This window comes from Schistocerca nitens, chromosome 3 (assembly GCF_023898315.1).
Source record: "Schistocerca nitens isolate TAMUIC-IGC-003100 chromosome 3, iqSchNite1.1, whole genome shotgun sequence".
Lineage (NCBI taxonomy): Eukaryota > Metazoa > Arthropoda > Insecta > Orthoptera > Acrididae > Schistocerca > Schistocerca nitens.
The window spans coordinates 208,720,507-208,732,584 of NC_064616.1; the positions used below are offsets into that span (position 1 = coordinate 208,720,507).

At 40.7% G+C, this 12,078-nt stretch overlaps 1 protein-coding gene across 1 annotated transcript in view; it reads right to left on the reverse strand.

Moving 5' to 3' along the window:
• Positions 1-12,078, reverse strand: part of LOC126248160 (organic cation transporter protein) — a 518,934-nt gene that overhangs the window by 448,843 nt on the left and 58,013 nt on the right. The gene's annotated exons all lie outside the window — the stretch shown is intronic.

The window sequence follows — 12,078 nt, forward strand, 5'->3', positions numbered from 1 at the left end:
TCGAGAAAACAGGAAGAAGTTGTGTGGAACTATGAAAAAATAAGCAAAATATACAAACTGAGCAGTCCATGTTGAAGATAGGCAACATAAAGGACAGTTTGAACTTAGCAGTGCCGTGGTCCCGTGGTTAGCGTGAGCAACTGCGGAGCGAGAGGTCCTTGATTCAAGCCTACCCTCGATTGAAAAATTTAATTTTTTATTTTCAATTTATGTCACAAACTCTTATGTTTTCATCACTTTTTTGGGAGTGATTATCACATCCACAAGAAAACCTAAATCGGGCAAGGTAGAAGAATCTTTTTACCCATTCGCCGAGTGTACAAGTTAGGTGGGTCGACAACATATTCCTGTCATGTGAAGCACATGCCGTCACCAGTGTCGTATAGAATATATCAGACGTGTTTTCCTGTGGAGGAATCGGTAGACCTATGACCTTGCGATCAAATGTTTTCGGTTCCCATTGGAGAGGCACGTCCTTTCGTCTACTAATCGCACGGTTTTGCGATGCGGTCGCAAAACACAGACACTAAAGTTATTACAGTGAACAGAGACGTCAATGAACGAACGGACAGATCATAACTTTGCGAAAATAAAGAAATTAAAATTTTCACTCGAGGGAAGACTTGAACCCAGAAACTCTCGTTCCGCAGATACTAACGCTAACCACGGTACCACGGCACTCCTGACCTGAGATTAGCCTTGATATTGTATATCTTACACATGCACTACTCAGTTTGTATATTTTGCTTATTTTTTTCATAGTTCCACACAACTTCTTCCTATTTTCTCGATTGATCTGTGTTCAGTTTTTCAAGGCCTATCCACTGTGCCAGCTTATAACTAAATCTGAGGGGGGTGCGATGGGGAGGTTCCCTTGTCAGATACCGGCCATGCCACGACGGTGAATGCCGTCTGCAGCGTCCATAGGAAATATCACTGCAGAGGCTAACGTCGTCCGCAGTCCCTGCGGAAAAGTGGAGCGCGTCGGGATTTCACGTCTGCAGCTCTCAAAGGGTTAGGAATGTTTTGGGGAGTAGGTACACTGTTACTGAAAAGACACACGTGCACACCGCTGCAACAAACGGAACATCTGCTGACGTGAAACACTGTGTTGGCAGACACCAGCCAGTAACGTCACGCAAACATGTTTGCGCTCACAGCCAACACCTGCGAGCTATCAGGATGTCGTGACGTATATCCGTAAAATCACGGCTGCCGGTTGTGAGTGTTCTTAGTGTTAGCCAGATGCTTCTCCGCAACTGACGTTCACGACGCCTTGAGGCTGGGTTACGAACCTCCTATGAACTGAAAGTTCTATCTGTGGTGTAGATTTAACACGACTCGAGTTTTACGTGAACAGATCAATAATGTCACCTGGAAAAATAGCGGGTTGCTCACTTGTGTTGTGTGAGGCTGCAACGATTCGGTCACGTGACCCTCCACTGCTGACGTTAAGTCACGACAGTGTGGGCGTGTCAGTCGGTTAGCATACTAAAAGCGGTCAACATAGAGACATGGCAGAATGGTAGAAAGCAGCTACCTTTATCGGACGTACCCGTGACCACTCCGAGTAGTCGGCTGATTTGTTGGCGGGGCTGTGCCCAGTGTATGTACAAGCAACGGTTCAACACTCACATTCGCGTAACACTGTGTAGGAACAGAGGCTGTAAAAGGATCATAACAAGTGTCACACCTTACTGTCAGTTTCTGAGCAAACAAAGAGAAACGATCAGCACGCAGTGGACATTTGAAGTCGGGTACATAGCAATAGGCCACTGCTCACAACAAAAACTTTGCAGTCCCATGCCTTCGTTAAAATTCACCCCAAGTTATTAACTACATTAATATAGAAGATATACATTACTGGCCATTAAAATTGCTACACCACGAAGATGACGTGCTACAGACGCGAAATTTAACCGGCACGAAGAAGGTGCTGTGATGTGCAAATGATCAGCTTTTCAGAGCATTCGCACAAGGTTGGCGCCGGTGGCGACACCTACAACGTGCTGACATGAGGAAAGTTTCCAACCGATTTCTCATACACAAACAGCAGTTGACCGGCGTTGCCTGGTGAAACGTTGTTGTGATGCCTCGTGTAAGGAGGACAAATGCGTACCATCACGTTTCCGACTTTGATAAAGGTCGGATTGTAGCCTATCTTGAGGTTTATTGTATCGCGCGACATTACTGCTCGCGTTGGTCGAGATCCAATGACTGTTAGCAGAATATGGAATCGGTGGGTTCAGGAGGGTAATACGGAACGCCGTGCTGGATCCCAACGGCCTCGTATCACTAGCAGTCGAGATGTTGGCATCTTATGCGCATGGCTGTAACGGATCGTGCAGCCACGTCTCGATCCCTGAGTCAACAGATGGGGACGTTTCCAAGACAACAACCATCTGCACGAACAGTTCGACAACGTTTGCAGCAGCATGGACTATCAGCTCGGAGGCCATGGCTGCGGTTACCCTTAACGCTGCATCACAGACACGAGCGCCTGCGATGGTGTACTTAACGACGAACCTGGGTGCACGAATGGCAAAACGTCATTTTTTCGGATGAATCCCGGTTCTGTTTACAGCATCATGATGGTCGCATCCTTGTTTGGCGACATCGCGGTGAACGTACATTGTAAGCGTGTATTCGTCATCGCCATACTGACGTATAATCCGGCGTCATGGTATGGGGTGCCATCGGTTACGCGTCTCGGTCACCTCTTGTTCGCATTGACGGCACTTTGAACAGTGGACGTTACATTTCAGATGTGTTACGACCCGTGGCTCTACCTTTCATTCGATCCCTGCGAAACCCTACATTTCAGCAGGATACAGAAAATGTTCGACTGCTGCCCTGGCCAGCACATTTTTCAGATCTCTCACCAATTGAAAACGTCTGGTCGGTGGCCGAGCAACTGACTCGTCACAATACGCCAGTCACTACTCTGGATGAGCTGCGGTATCGTGTTGAAGCTGCATGGGCAGCTGTACCTGCACACGCCATCCTAGCTCTGTTTGACTCAATGCGCAGGTGTATTAAGGCCGTTATTACGGCCAGAGGTGGTTGTTCTGGGTACTGATTTCTCAGGATCTATGCACCAAAACTATGTGAAAATGAAATCACATGGCCGGCCGGTGTAGCCGTGCGGTTATGGGCGCTTCAGTCTGGAACCGCGTGACCGCTACGGTCGCAGGTTCGAATCCTGCCTCGGGCATGGATGTGTGTGATGTCCTTAGGTTAGTTAGGTTTAAGTAGTTCTAAGTTGTAGGGGACTGATGACCACAGATGTTAAGTCCCATAGTGCTCAGAGCCATTTGAACCATTTCTAATCACATGTCAGTTGTAGTATAATATATTTGTCCAATGAATACCCGTTTATCATCTGCATTTCTTCTTGGTGGAGCAATTTTAATGGCCAGTAGTGTAGTATTGTGAAATTGGATTAATCTCTTCGAAACACACTGTATTAACATCTTCTAAGAAAGTTATTCAAATAAGAGACAAATGTGTTGCATTGGTGGAAGGACATATATTCAAAATTAAATTTCGATTGTAAATATGAACCTCCTATAAACAGTCTCACTGTGTTACGAAAACGTATTTCGCTGTTCCACATCTGACGCCTCAGTCACACCACATCGGTATGTTGGAAATTGGAACACTCGGTACGGGCTACTCAGCTCCGTGGTCACGAGCGGTCGCCACAAGTGTAAATCTTGGTCCCGATCGCATTACACCAAAAGCTGACAGCTCAGCATTGCCCTGAGAAGGGACAGTCATGAAGTTTTAATTATCATGTCTCAGAAATAAAGTTACGAAATTAATTTCGTGTTTGTTTGTTGATACATGTCTGCAGTTTCCGTATACATTGTAATCTCCGAGCCAAAGTACCGTAGCACACCACAGTCCTTTGATAAAGTGGAGTCACTTGGACACAGGTGGTACATTTCCACTTTATCAAAGAGCTTCGGTGTGCTACAGTACTCTGGCGCGGAGATTACACTGTGTATGGGAACTGCAGATGTTTACGTACAAAAAAACTAGAAATTACTTACGTAACTTTATTTTTCGAGCTGACAAGAAAGCTTGACGAGCACACTTCGTAAATCTGAATGGGAGGACGGGTTTGGACCTCAGCGCTGCCGAACGCCAGTCTCGTGACCCAATGTCTGCACCTGCTCTCTTGCTCACTGGATGTCAGCGCACAATGTAGCTGAGGCGATAAAGGGAAGTTTGCTTTCGTAACGATGGCCCGAGTACAGTAGCACGGGTAAAAGCTACTAGCCGCTGACCCCAATACCGAAGGACTAGGGCTCTCCGGCACTTTCGTTTCCTTTGCATCACTTGCCACAGGATGAAAAAGCGGCCGGAAAAACTTTCACGACTGAGATCCATTACCTAACCTCTTTAACTCCGCAGATGCGCGTCATTAGCGACCGACCAGCACCGTGATCTCAGGCTTAGGCTTAAGGTAGATGTGAGGGGCTAGGTCGTTCGCACCTTATATAGCGAGGATTCGTTATTCATAATCCACAGTATTTCTGCATTACCTCTACATGTACATGCATATTCTGCAAAAGACCGAGAAGTATATGGCACGTTATAGTTTCTACCCTTTCCAATCGCTTATTGAGAGTGTGATGAATAACTACTTAAATGCCTGTGAACTTGCTGCAACGAGTCAAACCTCGTCTTTACGTAGGAAATTGAAGCCATTCTTCACTTGATCCTCGTTCGCGAACTTTCTCGTGGTAATAGGCGTCAATGTTGAAGCGTGTAGGTTTTGAGTATTTCTGCGTTCTGTGATGCTCAAACTTGTGGTCATTCGTGTCGACCTTCTTTCTTATTCCCTCTTAGTCCTGTTCGGTATGGGACTCACACGTGAGCAATAATTTAACATGGGACGCAGTTTCTGTTGCAGATCGACTGCATTTTCCCAGCACCTTGCCAGTGGATATGCGATCATTCCATAAAAAATGTGCAAAGACGTATGTTAGTGAGGTAATTGATACCATTTGTGACTTTGTATTTTTTGCTCGTAGGATAATACTCTTCTGCGCTTTTGAAATGCACAATCTTACAATTCTCAAACAATCTGCCAATGTTTGCACCAGTTTGAAGTCTTATCTTCAGCTGACTGGATATTTGTGCAGTTTCTTTTTCCAAGACTATATTTCATTATAGAATCTGAAAAAGTGTAAGGTTACAGTTAACTAATAGTTATCTAAGCCAAAAACTAAATTGTAAACACACACGTCTTAAGAGAGAGAGACGGAGAGACAGTGTCAGAAAGGGGGGAACAGGGAGAGGGAAACAGAGAGAAACTGGAAACCTAGACAGAGAGAAAAATGAAGATTCTCCTCGAACAAGAGTTCGACGGTTTTAAACGAGGCATTACTTTACATGTGCCCTACTTAGATGCACATCTTGTTGCTTTGCATATGAATAAGACGAAAATCACATTCAACAACTCAGTCTATGTTGGTAGGAGTAAACTTTATTTATCTAAAGAACTCGTGTACTATGTTCAAAACCAAAATGTAGTGCATATATTGAGGTTTGCTATGATGGTGTGGACATATACATATAAAATGTAAAAACTGAAGATTTCTGTAAAGACATGAAAACCATGATTGATCTCTTTGATACAAGTAATTATCCAAAAAATAATATATACAGTTCTCGACAAGTAAACAAGATGCTTTTAGGAAAAATGAAAGATGAATGTCATGGAAAAATAATGTGAGGATTTTGTGGTTTGAGAGGAAAAATGCATGCTTATGAAGTTGATCACAAGCTAGAGAAAAAATCGAAAGGTGTTAAGAAATGACTTCTTAAAAATAATGTAAATTTAGATCATGAAAATTGTGTTTGAGAAGAATACATAACTATGAATTTAATACAAAATGTTAAACATGAAATTTATTCAACTGAGGTAAATAAAAAGGCATTGAGTGTTCATGAAGATTAAAAAATATGTTTTGGAAAATAAAATAGATACATTGCCACATGGACATGATGTATTATTATTACATTCATAGTTATCATCAAGTAAAGACTTTCATTCAGGTGTATCATATATAATTTCTGCTGTATATTCAAGAGTATGTAACATATAAATTTTTGTAGCAAAAATTGAGAATAAAATCTAATAAAAATTTGTTCTATATAAATGGAGCCCCTACTCAGAACTTAATATGGAAGTAATCCTAATTTTTTTGAATTAAGTACAGAGCTACAAGTAAATGTTCTGTACAACATTACTGGATGCAAATATTTTAATTCTGGACATGGAGAAAAAAAATGGTATAGACCTTAATAACAAGTTTAAGATTATTGTCCTGGAGAGATATTCGAAATTAATAACAAATTGTGATTTTCAATTTTTTGAAGAACTACAAATTAAATTGAGAAACAATGGGTTAAAGAAAGTGAAAAATATAATAGTGAATTTAATGATTTGCAATTTTCAGTTAAATTAAAAGTTTTTAATGTTATTGCTCTCATTCACCATTGCACTGATACCTGAGTGTGCTCAATGTACCCACTTTTTACTCCAGACTGATATTTTTTCCTCAAATAAATCATATCTCAGTAGTTTCTTACAAAATCTTAATTTATGCCCAAATTATTTTTTTAATAAAATATTAAAAATTTATACATAAAAACGGTGTTTATAATAAGACTTAGTTTACCTTATTTTGTGAAACTGATTTTTTGGGAAAGGAGACTGTAATACAAAATAAAAATAAGTCATGGAGAATTTAGCAATTTTTATATATAATTCTGAGCAAGGTGATCCAGAACTGACAGTTTTATCCTACTACATTGTGTAGTATTGTCTGTATGTACACTCCATAAACTACATTACAGTGTTTGTGGAAGACATTTCAGCTACTGTAATTGTTTCCATTCATTCAAATACACGAATAAGGTTAGCGACGCGTCTAACATCAAGCATGTGTATGATCAGAGAGGGAAGGACTCTCCCAGGTAAACTGAACCAACAGAAGATGACAGGGACCTAAAACCACGTTGTAGTGGGTGCAAGAAATATGCTCCACACCAAAATAAACAGTGCGAAAACCGAGCGATTCCCCTGACAATTGTCATAGAAACTTTGAGAAAGAACAATATTGAAATTAACAGTGCTTTACCAAGAAATCATTGTAAATCTCTGACTCATCAAATGTTGAAATTTGTAAATATATACATGTGTAAAATAACTGTACATTTTGGATCTTAGTGTTTTAACTACCTTCATAAACCACTGTTCATAATCATGGAAGGCCTTTCTATAATATTAAACTTGTCTGAACATCACAACGACCTATATTTTAACGATTTTTCGCCTCTATCTCTATGCAGTGTCTCATCTTCCATTAAAATGTTTTGATTCCAAAAATGTATGAGATTAAAATAGGTCAAATGTTTCGAGTTCAAAGTATGAATACCATGTAACGCTACATTGTGAATGTTAAATTGCCTTTGTAAATGCTTGTATTCTTTCTCAAAAAAAGAAAAAAAGTCATTTACAAAGGATATGCTACTGACAATCTAGTGTGAAGTGTTAAATGGTGGATAAATTTTGTTGGACTTCCTTGAAATGCCGCACCTAACTCGAACAGTTGGGGTAAAAGTAATATAATACCTAGTAGTTCGAGGTACAGGCCACAGCTTTTCCGGCCTCCACGCGCTGTACCCTGTGAAATGCAGTTTTTTACTTAATAAGAGAAATTTCTATATTTGCATGTCTCTCTCATCTACTGTAGGCACATATAAAGTAATGCCTCGTTTAAAACCATCGAACTCTTGTTCGAGGAGAATGCAATTTTTGGAATATTATCATACACTATAGGAAATACAAAATTTTCCAGTTTCCAGATTTTATAGTCCACAGAAAACATTTTTGACCATTAGTTTTTACATTAATCATCCTTTTATATTTTTTTCTTTCACTTCAATGTAAGATGTTCCACTTAGTGGAATGTATCTCGTAAGTCCTAGTTGTATGCCACCAATTATATTTAATTTCCAACCAGATCCATGAGCTTGAAAAACAGAAATTTGTGTTGAAATATTTTGTGTCCCTTTCTCAAATTTTTAAATGTTCTTTTTCTGTTTTAAACCTATCATTTGGTTCTGATGCCCAACTTTATTAACTGTCCGCATTCTGTACCTGCAAGAAGTTTAAAACTTACTTTCAGTCCACAACTTACATTTAGATTGTCTTTCACGATTTTCATAATTTTTGGCTTCGATGCATTCAAGACGAAGTCTGGGTCAAACTAGTTTAGATTGTTTCCGAAATTTATAGTTTGTATCCTGTGTACAAATGCTTTATTGACTAGATATTGTTTAACTGTTCTTTTTTTGTATTACAGACACATTGGTAGAAAACGAAAATAGTTTTATCAATGATTTACCTTCATTAATTTTGAAAGTTTCGATATCATTTTCAATTTCAGAATAAAGTAATTGTTTCCAAAGGTTTCCACCAAGATTTTCCTGATGTCTATTAATAAATGTATTTAGATCAGATTTATTTAATTTACTATATCCATTCAAATTATTTCTTCTACAATAATCACAAAGTTGAACTATAATGAATTACCCTGTTTTAGCATCTTATTTAATAGGCTAAAATAAAACATGATCATCAGCCTTCAGGCTGTGTACAGATGTATTTTTGATATTTTCCAGACTACATTTGTTATATGTTTTTCAGTGTTTGTCTTTACATGATGGATTTTAATTAAAACAATCAAAATCTTTAATTTCTTGACAACTGATACTTTTTTCCCTGTTGTCATCACATTCAGTTTATTATTCATGTTTTTCCATTGACAACAGTAACTTCATATTTTCATCACATAGAATTCGTTTCAAATAGTAAACATAATAATACACTGAAATTTTTTTTATACTCACACAAGACATTCATTTCCTGTTGTATACTCCTGTATGACATTCATTTACAGATTGGCTGCACATTGCCTTGTAACCATCTTTTACATATTTCTGTGAAGCAAAACTATCAAATGACCTCTTACTTTTGCAACATTTACACATTTTCGATTTTATACAGCTTGACATGTTCATTTAATAAGAGAGAAAATAATTTGATAGGACCATTAAAAATTTATATGCTCCATTTAAATTTATCTTTTCACTTATTAAATAGCTGAGGAACTAATGCTGATTATTTATCGCAGTGAACACAAGATAAAGATAAATGAGCAGCACCAGCTTTAACTACTTTTTTGTGAATTCATTATACACTCCTGGAAACTGAAATAAGAACACCGTGAATTCATTGTCCCAGGAAGGGGAAACTTTATTGACACATTCCTGGGGTCAGATACATCACATGATCACATTGACAGAACCACAGTCACATAGACACAGGCAACAGAGCATGCACAATGTCGGCACTAGTACCGTGTATATCCACCTTTCGCAGCAATGCAGGCTGCTATTCTCCCATGGAGACGATCGTAGAGATGCTGGATGTAGTCCTGTGGAACGGCTTGCCATGCCATTTCCACCTGGCGCCTCAGTTGGACCAGCGTTCGTGCTGGACGTGCAGACCGCGTGAGACGACGCTTCATCCAGTCCCAAACATGCTCAATGGGGGACAGATCCGGAGATCTTGCTGGCCAGGGTAGTTGACTTACACCTTCTAGAGCACGTTGGGTGGCACGGGATACATGCGGACGTGCATTGTCCTGTTGGAACAGCAAGTTCCCTTGCCGGTCTAGGAATGGTAGAACGATGGGTTCGATGACGGTTTGGATGTACCGTGCACTATTCAGTGTCCCCTCGACGATCACCAATGGTGTACGGCCAGTGTAGGAGATCGCTCCCCACACCATGATGCCGGGTGTTGGCCCTGTGTGCCTCGGTCGTATGCAGTCCTGATTGTGGCGCTCACCTGCACGGCGCCAAACACGCATACGACCATCATTGGCACCAAGGCAGAAGCGACTCTCATCGCTGAAGACGACACGTCTCCATTCGTCCCTCCATTCACGCCTGTCGCGACACCACTGGAGGCGGGCTGCACGATGTTGGGGCGTGAGCGGAAGACGGCCTAACGGTGTGCGGGACCGTAGCCCAGCTTCATGGAGACGGTTGCGAATGGTCCTCGCCGATACCCCAGGAGCAACAGTGTCCCTAATTTGCTGGGAAGTGGCGGTGTGGTCCCCTACGGCACTGCGTAGGATCCTACGGTCTTGGCGTGCATCCGTGCGTCGCTGCGGTCCGGTCCCAGGTCGACGGGCACGTGCACCTTCCGCCGACCACTGGCGACAACATCGATGTACTGTGGAGACCTCACGCCCCACGTGTTGAGCAATTCGGCGGTACGTCCACCCGGCCTCCCGCATGCCCACTATACGCCCTCGCTCAAAGTCCGTCAACTGCACATACGGTTCACGTCCACGCTGTCGCGGCATGCTACCAGTGTTAAAGACTGCGATGGAGCTCCGTATGCCACGGCAAACTGGCTGACACTGACGGCGGCGGTGCACAAATGCTGCGCAGCTAGCGCCATTCGACGGCCAATACCGCGGTTCCTGGTGTGTCCGCTGTGCCGTGCGTGTGATCATTGCTTGTACAGCCCTCTCGCAGTGTCCGGAGCAAGTATGGTGGGTCTGACACACCGGTGTCAATGTGTTCTTTTTTCCATTTCCAGGAGTGTATTATTAGAATGTACTCTACTTGAAAATGTACAACAGGCAATTAACGTACCTAAACACAGAATTTACTCCAGCAGGTTGTCATGAAAATACTCTATTTATAATTCCTCATATTTTATATTTAAAATTACACTCATTTGGCTCTGTATAGAAATATCATCAAAGAATAAAGTCGTTCCACTTGAGTATGTGTTGTCTACATCCTTGCTTATGTAATTAGGTATGGTAAAAAGAATCTCAAATGTGGTACATAGCACAGCATTTTAACTGAAAATTTTTAATTACATTCCCTTTCCAAAGCAAGATAGACAAAAATTTTTTTTTGTCAACTAGAGGATGATTTCTCTGGATAGCCCTTTTCATAGATGTTATGCTAACTTTTTGAATTTTTTAAATCGGTTAACATTTGGCGAGAAATATACAAAAATCGATCTATTCAACCGCCCTGGCGACAGCTGTTGCGTCTTGTACCTTTCACAGCTGACTGAACCCGGCAGGAAAAGCGCGCGATTTATAGAGCATTGTTTCTAGATATCAAACCATGTCTTCTGCTTCACTGCGCCTACTTATCTCCATGTCGCTTGCTCAGTATGCCTGTCCATTCACACACAAGTAGGAAGTAGTTGATAGCTTCATTCATAGATGGCACTGAGACAGTTTCCATTCAAAACAGTATGTGAATATACTTCCTTTCCTACATAAAATATATTTTTTTAAAATTTTAATTGGAGTGTTCACATTCATATTTACATGTTGTTTACATTTTGTCTCTTCTAAAAAACGCAATAATATAAGTAAAATAATGTATTTGCATAGAAAATACATCTATGAAAACGTTACAGTCTGAATGTAGATCACTACTCAGATGCCAATTATATAGTAAAAGCTTGGGAGACGTTTCATTCTGTCAATCTCTACAGGAGTACGTTGAGTGAAGGATTTTGGACATTATCTCATCGATTCTTAAGTGTGTCATATGCGAAGAGAGCTAGCCATTTCTAAAAACTTTTTCTATCCACACTCCTGGACAACACATTGTCATTCCTCGGCAAGTTTGATACCTCTCCTAAGGAGGGGGTTGCTTGTTGCAGCCCAAATAAATGGAGCACTTCTATTAATTCAAAAGTTAGACTCCATGATGCATTTATGTATAGAAGGTCAGAGGTCAGAAGCTTGGTCTATAGGAATCACTCAGAAGAAGGTGTTCAATATGGAACGTTTTGCACTTTGTTGGTGTGTGGTATGCCACTCTTGGATAACATTTTATCTACATAAATGGAGTCCCTACTCAAATAGCACATTAATGCAAATAATCCTAATTTGTTTAAAAAAATTAGTGACTTAAAGGTAAATGCTTTGTATAACATTACTGCTGTGG